Source organism: Benincasa hispida, chromosome 3 (assembly GCF_027475165.1).
Source record: "Benincasa hispida cultivar pf3 chromosome 3, pf3_genome.v1.1, whole genome shotgun sequence".
Classification (NCBI taxonomy): Eukaryota; Viridiplantae; Streptophyta; class Magnoliopsida; order Cucurbitales; family Cucurbitaceae; genus Benincasa; species Benincasa hispida.
The window spans coordinates 16786514-16797838 of NC_143480.1; positions in this window are offsets into that span (position 1 = coordinate 16786514).

Consider the following 11325-nt stretch of genomic DNA (forward strand, 5'->3'; position numbering starts at 1 on the left):
AAGTGAAGTCTCTATCATAAACATGTTATATAACGAGACGTTAACACTTCGTGGTCAAGTCTTATACAAACTCTTTGTATAGGACGCCCCCGCTCGCATGTCCCCAATACGAATGATCAGGATCAGACCATTTGTGACAAGTCACAACACTTGTGACCATTCCACAAAGTGGGCCGCGTCTGGGATAAGATTTCCCTCCTATATCCATATATTACAGACCATTTTGGTTATCACTCAAGACATAATCCACTTGTATGTCACTACATACATGCTTTAGTCACATACAAATAACCAGGGATTTTATGTTTATTTGTTGGTGGTAAAGCAAATAAAACAATTAACTGAACAAAATACAAGATGTGAAGTAAATATCATATATTAACATCACAAGTGTTCGTACATACTATTTACAAACTACAGGATACGAGACTTTAGGGCATCAATTGTTGTAAAATAAAATGGGCCTACTTAATCAGTTGATTATTCAATTTGTACATTGGTATTAGAGTTATTTCCGCAAGAGTTATTAGGCAGTAAGTGTCAACGAAAGGGTTGATAACTGCTATAGTCACGCCCTTTCCTAGGTTCAAAGGGTAGTCTGGGGAGGGGTGTGACACAACGGATCCTCAACGTTGCCATCTACTACCATAGCAAGGATTTTCGTGAAACCCAGATAGTGAACGCATGGGTTCAAAACCCTCTCACTACGTCGAGGTTCCCTCAACTCTTGATGTGGAACTGACCTACGGGATGAACTCCCATCAACAACCCTTGTTGATATAGCAGGCTCTTCAACAACTCTTGTTGAAGTTTCAGTAATTTCATTGGAAAGTTCACGCAACACGACTTTGCTTTGTGAACTATGCTCCCTTATATGATCCTCCTCCAGGAAAGTAGCATTTATTGAAACAAACACCTTATTTTCTGTCGGATCATAAAAATAACCCCCTCATATACCTTTGGAGTAGCCTACAAAAAGGCACAACCTTGACCGTGGTTCCAACTTCTTGGAATTAGCCTCAAGCACATGTGCAGGGCAACCCCAAATGCGAAAATGATGTAAACTAGCTTTACGCCCGTTCCAAAACTCCAGAGGTGTTCTTGTAACACTCTTGGAGGGAACACAGTTGAGTATGTATACCGCAGTCTCCACTGCGAAACTCCAAAACGAGTCCGATAAGGAAGCGTAACTCATCATCGAGCGAACCATGTCTAAAAGGTCCTATTTCTCCTCTCCGCTACATCATTCTACTGAGGTGTACCAGACACTGAGAGTTGGAAAACGATTCCATGTTCTATCAAATAGTCTTGGAATGCTGAGTCCAAAAACTCTCCACCTCAATCCGATCGAAGTGTTTTAATCCGTCTATCCAATGCGTTTTCAACTTCAGCCTTGAACTCTTTGACATTTTCAAAGGATTCAGACTTCTGTTGTATAAGATAAACATACCAGTACCTGGAGTAATCATTAGTAAAACTGAAAAAATACTCATAGCCACCTCAGGTTCGCACATTCATAGAACCACAAAGGTTAGAATGTACTAACTCAATAGGCTTCTTGGCTCTATAACCTTTTCCAGTAAAAGGTCGTTTAGTCATCTTACCCTTAAGGAAAGATTCACACACATGTAAGAAATTTTCTTCTAACTCACTTAGAAGTCCATTCTTCACCAATCTCTTAATCCTATTGAGATTGATGTGTCCTAAATGTAGATGCCAAAGTTGGGCATTTTTTTTTGGAGAAATTCGTTGACGTTTTGATTGAGTTACGACAGTTTTGAACATTTCAGTATTATGAAGGAAATTAACGGTTAACGACCTCAGTACATATAAATTTGATTACGGCAGTTTTGAACATTTCAGTATTATGAAAGGAATTACTCAAATTGAAAGAAATAGTGTATTTACATTACAATAAGCACTTTACAAAAATAAGGTTCCTTTTTAATTCAGGAACAATATATACATCATGTAAAACAAGAAACCTATTTTGTAAAGCTAACTGAAGTCCTCCCATTGCCACAGCTGAGACGATGTGCCCGGTGCCTACTCGCATCATCATCTCACCAACCTCCAGCTGTCGCCAAGATCTAATCCCCTGAAAAGAAGAACAAACATGATTAGTGGCGCCTGAATCAATTATCTAGGCAGAATCATCATTCTCCACTAAACAAGTTTCAAGCACAAGTAAATCACATTTACCTTTATCCGCCTTGATCTTAGCCTTGGCTGCTTTCTTCTCCTTCAGATACCGAGGACAATTCTTCTTCCAATGTCCATCTTGGTTGCAATAGAAACACTTTCCTTTATCAATTAGTGGAAACCTCCTCGGGGCGACAGACGGTGGGTTAGCAGCTGCCTTCCCTTTTCTCTTACCACCATTCTTCTTCTTCCCCTTTGTAGAGTTAGAAACAGAAAGTGCAGACTTTGTTCCTGAGTTCGAACCTCTATGGAACGTCCTAGAGGATGAAGCAACATTTGCCTTACCCTTCTGCCTCTCCTTACTTTTCACTAAAGATTGGTATGTCTGCAACTCGTTAAGGAGAGTTGTAAGGTTATATTTCACTTTATTAAGAATCACATTACTAACAAAGTGTTGGAAGCTCTCCGACAAAGAATGCAGGATGATGCTAACCTGGCTGCCCTCATCGATGGTAGACCCATTCAACTCCGCCACATTGAAGTGGACCATCATGTTTAGCACATGTTCACGAACAGAGGTGCCTTCTTGCATTTTGGAGTTGAATATGTATTTAAGAGCCTCATGCATAAGCTATTCAGACAGTTGTCTAAACATCCCCCGCAGGGACTCTATGATCTCACGGGCTGAGACCGTAGGCTCATGCTTCTTGGCTAAGACATCAGAAAGAGTTGCCAAGATATAGGCTCGGGCCTTCTCATTCGCCCTTGTCCATCGCTCGTGTGCCCCCTGAACATTTCGAGCGACATTTGGAGCTGGAATAAGAGGACAAGCCTCCGTGAGAGCGAACATGAGATCCTCGATGATTAGAATCGTTGTGATCATATGTTTCCATATTGACAAATTGTCACCAGTCAATTTTTCGGCGCTTAACAAAGATAAGGTAGTTGTAGCCATTTGAAAAAGTTGCTGAAAATACGAACAAATCTTGATTAGATTTTGCTAAACCACTTTTAAACCAATTTGTTTTGCAAAATAGTTTCAAGTACCCTAAGCTATAGAGTTTTACTTTGCAATGATGCCCTAGTGAGTCAAGACAAACGCCACCGGTGGGGTGATCAATTACCCCTTCACTGGGATGAAACATTCTCAACCATTAGGCAGAACCAATTCTTGGAACTGAACCTAACAGCCACCATTTTTTGGTCCAGAATCGTTAACATTTAACTATTCCGTGTAAGTGTAACCCCTCGTTTTCGGTGTCAGAGTCCCGCCCTAATGCACTTACCGTAGGGAAAAGATAGATTAGGACAAGAGACTAAGTTACCTCTTACAGGATGTCAAATAAGGAAACGCGCAAAACTGTCATCCTTTAGGGGGACACTCCCAGGGTGCCCCGAGGCGATGCGCAGTAACTTTATTCAACCTAACGAGGGAGACCGAGGGATATGATATCGCACTTCCCGCTCCTACTTACTATGAACATTTTCTCCATCCACCTTAATATTGACCTACCCAAACACCATCCGTTGGAGGGACACACCAAAGGTGCTGCGAGGCCGAGGATAGATCTCACGATGTGGACTATTTAGGAGAAATGTAAAAGGTGTAAGTGAAGTATCTTATGCCCCAAGTACCTCCCACTAAATGTTCTACCTAGGGATTCATTAACCTAGATAATCCGGCTACTGATTTTAGTCTAAGTCATCTTATTAAACTCTGCTCATAAATAACATTTGTCTATGAAATATGAACAAGTTCAAGTAGTCACATTTAAACACTTTAATGGATTGTCCTTAACTTGTATGCATGCATCAAATCTATCTAATTCACCTTTCCACGTAAGTTCCCAGGTAGGGGTGTTACGTTTCCATCAACTTAAATACCCTAGCCTAGACAGAACCCACCTTAGACAAAAGATCCCTTATAGATAGATTTGCTAAACTTTAACCTTTTATTAGCCAATTTAATCCTATTAAACTGATTAAAAGATTAAAACCTTAGGGTTGCTAATCATATTAGAACCGTGATCTTAGGTCTATGTGATCAAAGTTTTAAACATTTTAAAACATGAATTAAACCTAAGTTAGCATGCATGTCTTTCTTATTTCTTTTAGTTCTAATTTCTCTTTAACTCTTAAAAAGAAACAATTAAAACCATTGTGCAAAACGAGGTGTTTATAACATTTATAAAATAACCTATGTGTCATGCTTCTTGCAAAGTCCGGTCATTACTATATATAACTTTTATATATCGCATAACAACTAAGCAAACATGCTATCATTCACCCTTATACTATAACAATTATAATATAAAGATGATGCATGTCAATACTTTTTATGCATGCATAAATATAACTCTTATATTATATGATGCATGAACATGCTCTTACATAATTAAAATCATGCTTCTCTAAATTATAACAATTACAATAAAGAGATGATGCATGATCAATGCATAACCTAAGGTGGGATTTACTATATGTGCATACCATATGACATATAAGACATGTATCGCATGTATTAAATAAATAAATTAATGGACCGGGATGAACCTTTAAACCAAAAAGGACCGGAATGAAAAACCCTATCTATTACATTTTTCATCGAGCAAACTGGTTCACAGGCGAACCGGGTCTTGAACTGCCAGGAGGTCTCCATCGTGTAGTAATCTTTAATAGGTAGACGATCGTTCAGCGCCCACTAGACGATAGGAACTTTAGCCAACGATCACGAAGACGACGACGAGGCTACGAAGCCTGATCGTCCATGCGATCGTGTAGCGCGACGACAGGTAAATGATTTACCTTGAGTTACTAAGCGATCGTTTAGTCAGTTACTAAGCGATGAAGCTTGCTGACCTAAATGATCGTCTAGCGCGCACGCTTTAAACGACACGCGAGTGTCTCATTGTCTATACAATGGGTGCAATAAGGTAAATGATTTACCTTGTGATGCTAAGCGATCATTTAGTCAGTTACTAAGCGATGAAGCTTACTGACTTAAATGATCGTCTAGCGCGCCCGCGCGTTAACCGATCCGCGAGCATCTCATCGTTTACACGATGCGTGCAACTAGGTAAACGATTTACCTTGCGATGCTATATGATCGTTTAGTCAGTTACTAAGTGATGAAGCTTGCTGACCTAAATGATCGTCTAGCGCGCGTGCGTTAAACGATACTCAGCGATTGCGTGCCCGATCGTCTTCCCGATATGACCAACGCTTGATCGTATACCCCTTCATCTTCATGATGTAATGGACAACGATCGCGTAGAACCTCTTCTGCATGATGCGATTAACACTTGATTGTCTTCTTCCTCGAAGAGCCGCATCCTTTTCCCAAAACTTCGACGAATGACACAAGACTTCAAACACTTTGAATATAGACTCGATTACGATTATATATATGCCTAAAAACGCAAGGACCTTTACATACAACCGGAAATGTAAAAGGCATTTAAACAGATCGAGGCAATTCATCTATAAAACATCCATTAATCCGGCACATCCACAATAGAATTAACATTTAAAACAGCGTAGAAATGCACCCACCATGAATGTAAACGTTATTTCGTTGCAACAAATGAAATTGGAGTATCAGAAACCTGACTCTGATACCAATTAATGATCTCAAAATGAGAGTTCCATGAGCGAGATTAGATAGCTAGGCGGGAGATCATTTAGATGGAGAACGCTATCACATAGGCTCTTAAGCGATCGTTTTGAATCACAACACACACTTCACGAATTCTTTTGGGCGATTGACGGACTATGCAAAAATGAAAATATTTTTCATTTTAACCCATTGGTTACTATAACCAACGCTGCCCATCTTTCCACAACCGAACGTGGATTAATTGGTTAATTATTAAATAATTAATCAATTAATTTAATTAATAAATATAATCATATTATATTTATATCCTATAGTTTGATGTCACATATCTACTATAGTATTTTTCCTCTACCTAATATAAATCATATTTATATCTAATTTTCTCCAAAATAATGTATTTTATACATTTAGCCAATTATATCATATATAATTAACTAGTCCAATTATATCATATATAATTTAACTTCCTTTTGTCAATTTGAACATTTAAAATTAACCTAAACACTGGTTCTCGACTTTATCCAAGCTACCCAGGTGACCTAATGGACCTGTGGCTTGAAGCTTCAACAGTAGATGAATAGCTGACTAAACTCTTTAGTCACGAGATCCACCATCCGTTAACTGTCAGTGATTCCACTAAAGACCAATAGCTGAACTCTTTTTACCACAGATATATTTCTGTGTCCATTGGATATAACCAATCATGAGTACATGACCCTTCACAGATACACTAAATACAGCTGGGCCAATTTACCGTTTTGCCCCTATAGTTACATCTCACTCCTCAAGTACCAATGACTTCTCTAATGAACAATACAACATAGCCCAACTATGTGTGAACACCTCTTGGGCCAGGAGAAGGTGTGTGGTGCCACATCGTTTAAGCCCCAGAATCAGCCCTTAAGAGAGCCATCTATCTATTTACCCCTGCCGCGAGGAATGAGTGAATTCCATCTTGTGTAGCTGAGTTCCCAGCTCCTAAATCAGACGAATCCCAGAAATGGTAGGTTTGAATTGGCAAACTGGCCACTCGCACCCATACAAATCAAAGAACCGCCCTCAATAGCAGGAGTTCTCAACTCACTTAGGATTGAGGTCATGTTACCTATGGTCATCCTAATGAAGTGAAGTCTCTGTTATGAACGGTGTTATATAACGGTATTATATAACGAGACGTTAACACTTCGTGGTCAGGTCTTATACAAACTCTTTGTATAGGACGCCCCTGCTCGCATGTCCCCAACATGAATGATTAGGATCAGACCATCTGTAACAAGTCACAACACTTGTGACTTGTGAATATTCCACAAAGCTGGTCGCATCCGTAGCGTTACCAGGATAAGGTTTTCCTCCTATATCCATATACTACAGACAATTTTGGTTATCACTCAAGACATGATCTACTTGTATGTCACCACATACATGTTTGAGTAACATACAGATAACTAGGGATTTTATGTTTATTAGTTTGTGGTAAAGCAAATAAAACAAATACCCGAGCAAAACAACAAAATATGAAGTAAATATCATATAACAATCACAGGTGTTCATATATACTGTTTACAAACTATAGGACACGAGACTTTAGGGCATCAACCCTAACAACGTGAATAGCTGACTAAACTCTTTAGTCACGAGATCCACCATCCATTCAATATCAATGATTCGACTAAAGACCAACAACTGAACTCTTCTTACCACAGATATATTTCTGTGTCCATCGGATATAACCAATCATGAGTACGATGACCCTTCACAGATGCTCGTAAGTACAGCTGGGCCAATTTTCCGTTTTTCCCCTTAAGGTGCATCTCATTCCTTAAGTACCACTGATTCCTTTAATGAACAATAAAACATAGTTCAACTATGTGTGAACACCTCTCGGGCCAAGAGAAGGTGTGTGGCGCCACATCGTTCAAGCCTCGGAATCAGCCCTTAAGGGAGCTATCTATCTACTTACACCTGCTTCGGGGAAGGAGTGAATTCCATCTTGTGTAGCTGAGTTCCCAGTTCCCAAATCAAACGAATCCCCAAAATGGTAGGTTTGAATCGGCGCACTGGCCACTCGTACCCATATAAATCAAAGGACCGCCCTCAATGGCAGGAGTTCCCAACTCACTCAGGATTGAGGTCATGTTACCTATGGTCATCCTAATGAAGTAAAGTCTCTGTCATGAACGGTGTTATATAATGAGACGTTAACACTTCGTGGTCAGGTCTTATACAAACTCTTTGTATAGGACGCCCCCGCTCGCATGTCCCTAACACGAATGATCAGGATCAGACACTCTGTGACAAGTCACAAAACTTGTGACCATTCCACAAAATGGGCTGCGTCCGTAGCGTTACCAGGATAATGTTTCCCTCCTATATCCATATACTACAGTCCATTTTGGTTATCACTCAAGACATGATCCACTTGTATGTCACTACATACATGTTTGAGTCACATATAGATAACCAAGGATTTTATGTTTATTGGTTTGTGGTAAAGCAAATAAAACAATTAACTGAGCAAAATACGAGATGTGAAGTAAATATCATATATTAACATCACAAGTGTTCGTTGATGCTTGATTTTATGAAGTGGAAATATGGATGATATGCGTTGATGAAATTGTGTTGTGCACTCAAGTTTCCCCAGCGGAATCCAAGTGTAAATTCCTCTGAATTTCTTGGTAAGTCCAGGGTCGAACCCAGAGACTTGTGAAAACAGATTGCGTTGGTAATTTTTATGAAAACCTTGTGGTAATCGAGTAAATAAGTTGTTGGTTTGTTGTTGATTGCATTAATGAGAAAATAAACAAATGCGATGGATTTGAGAAAAGGCAGTTGTGTGATAGATGCAATGAGTATGCGATGAACGAGTTGAGAAAATCTTTAGCTAGCGTTACTTGGGAATGCGTCAGACTATGCGATCATGTTACAACCATACACAACAAGTCATTTCCCAATGTAAATGCGATGCTCCTAAGTCTAGGACGCATGTGTTGAATGCAAAAGTGTCCATAGAGCTTATTCCTAAGTCTCTACTCTTGTTCTATGCGATGATGCAAAATGCATGAAAGCAAGATGACCACATACAATAATATCCTATCTCTAGGATGCATGCGATGCGTTAATAACAAATAGTGCTCATTCCTAAGTGCCTATCTCTTGTATTATGTGTTCTAATCTGACTCTCACGAGCCTAGATTCTAACCTGACCTTCCCAAGTCTAGATCCTGTCCTTAAACTACTCTCTCACATATCTCTAATGGACGAATGAAGCATACATAATACAGGATAATTGCAAAGAATGAAGATTCCCTAGTTGTTCTAGCTAAATGCTTCTCAACTCATTCAACTGATTTAGCTACTCATGCGTGAAAAACAGAGAGTGAACAGATATAGAGAAGGAAATTCTATTTTTATAAATGAGTTGAGTACAAAATGACAATGGATGTTAAAGGTAGAGAGCCTGGTAGAAATTCCTTGCAGACCGAGGCTTTTACACTGAAATCTCTATTCTATTCTAAAGATGTTCCCGCTTCCACAAGCGTCGGCCCTCTCTTTGTCCTTGAAGCTTCTGGCGCTCTCCCAAACTTATCGGAACGATCTTCCAGCACAACCTCCTTCCTCGCTTCCGCATTATAATGAAAGAAAACTAAGAATAAAGACGTGTGAACTGAAGAATGGTGAACTGATCAACTCGTCAACCCCTTCTCTGAAGAATGCCCTTGGTATTTATAGAGCATTCATGGTGAAAGGCGGCTTCTCTCTCATTGTTGTACAGATGTGACGGCTTTAATTATTGACTGATGCGCCGAATACTTGTCACCAAAAAGCTGAATGTACTTTGTGACTGTTATCGGCTGTCAACTTAATTCAGATTCGACTGTCATCATCTTTCTGTCTCATCGCGATTGATTAGCCTTTCATCCAGATGTGCCCACCATGTTGCGCTGACCAAGTTGCAGTGATCCTTCTCGGGCGAATGTTTGCGAATACAATCATCGCAAAGCCTTGTGGGGAAGTTGCGCTCGACAAATGATTTCCTATGATCGCAATTCTTGGATTGTGTTAATGCATATTCTGCACAAAAAATACAAAAATAAACTGTTCTAATACGTTGAACGCATGCGACCGCAATACTATGAAATCGATGCTTAATGGACGCAAATTAACATATTTTATCAACGTAATCCAACATTTTTTAAGAACTTAGCACTATGATAACATGTATTTCTGCCCGTTATCATTCGTACATACTGTTTACAAACTACAGGACACGAAACTTTAGGGCATCAACCCCACAAGCTTGACCAAAGTGGGAAATTTATGTAATAGTTGCAACTAAGACTTAGGACAAATTTATGTAAGCATTAGATAGGTGATTAACATATTGAGGTATTGAACAATATAAGTAGGAAATATCAATAAATAAGATCCAATTTTCGATGAACTCTAAAAGTATTTTTAATTTACCAGAGTGAAAGAGTTAAACGACATGCAGCGAAAGTATCAAGGATCCATAAGCATTCTAATTCACTAATTTTTTCAAAAACTAAAGCATGCTCTTCCTAAAAAGTGGATTTTTAGAACAGACCTTTGAAAAACTCTCAAAGAAAATGTTTGTTCAGCTGTTGTCTTCACTTGATATCAACGTGAACCACCTCAAAGCCTTCCCTACTATGCTCTTTGAGCTTTAGGCAGAGTTGTGGGACTCAAGAACAACTTGAAGATGTGAAGAAAGAAGAAAAAAACTCACAGTAGCCCGACTAAAGAAGACAGTTTCTTCTTCAGAAAATTTTCTCTCAAATTCTGTATTTCTTCTTATCCAACAACTCCAATATTCTTTATATATATTAGATGAACATGCAAAGATATGGAGTGCATGGCTTACAGCTCATGCTTGGAGAATCAAAGTAGAGAAGATAATGACTTTTGTGTGAGCATAAAGATGATGGTAATGAAGAAACCTCATTTTCCATTTTGTGCAACCATGCAAACGATTTTCCATTTTCTTTTTAAACATAAAATGACTTTAAACCATTTTAATTCAAAAATTGATTTTCTTAAATTAATTTTTGCACAATAATCATCTTTATATATTTAAATCATATTTAAATATTTATTCTCTTGTTCTGTTTAATTTGAACGTTTCAAATTATTTCTCAAGCTACCCTAAAACTTATTCATTTACGAGCTAGTAGGGGGACCTCGCGGACCTAGAGATCATGGGCTCCAACGATTCGAGATTAATCGGCTAAACTCATTAGTCCGATCTAACCCCCATTCGTTAACTAATGGGACACTCCACTATAGCCCATAGTTGAACTCCCCTCACTGTAGATATATTATGTCTACTTAATAACCATAATCAGTAAGTTGATCCTTCATAGGTTGTTCGTAATCATAGCTAGGTCAAAAATATTGTTTTACCTCTGTGACTACATCTTGTTCCTTATGTTCTTACTAATCCTCTAATGAATAATTCTGATTCATAATCTCTATGAATCAAATCTTTTCTCTATCATGAGAAGGCAGGGCCCTGATTGTTCAAGACTTGGAGTCAGTACTTAAGA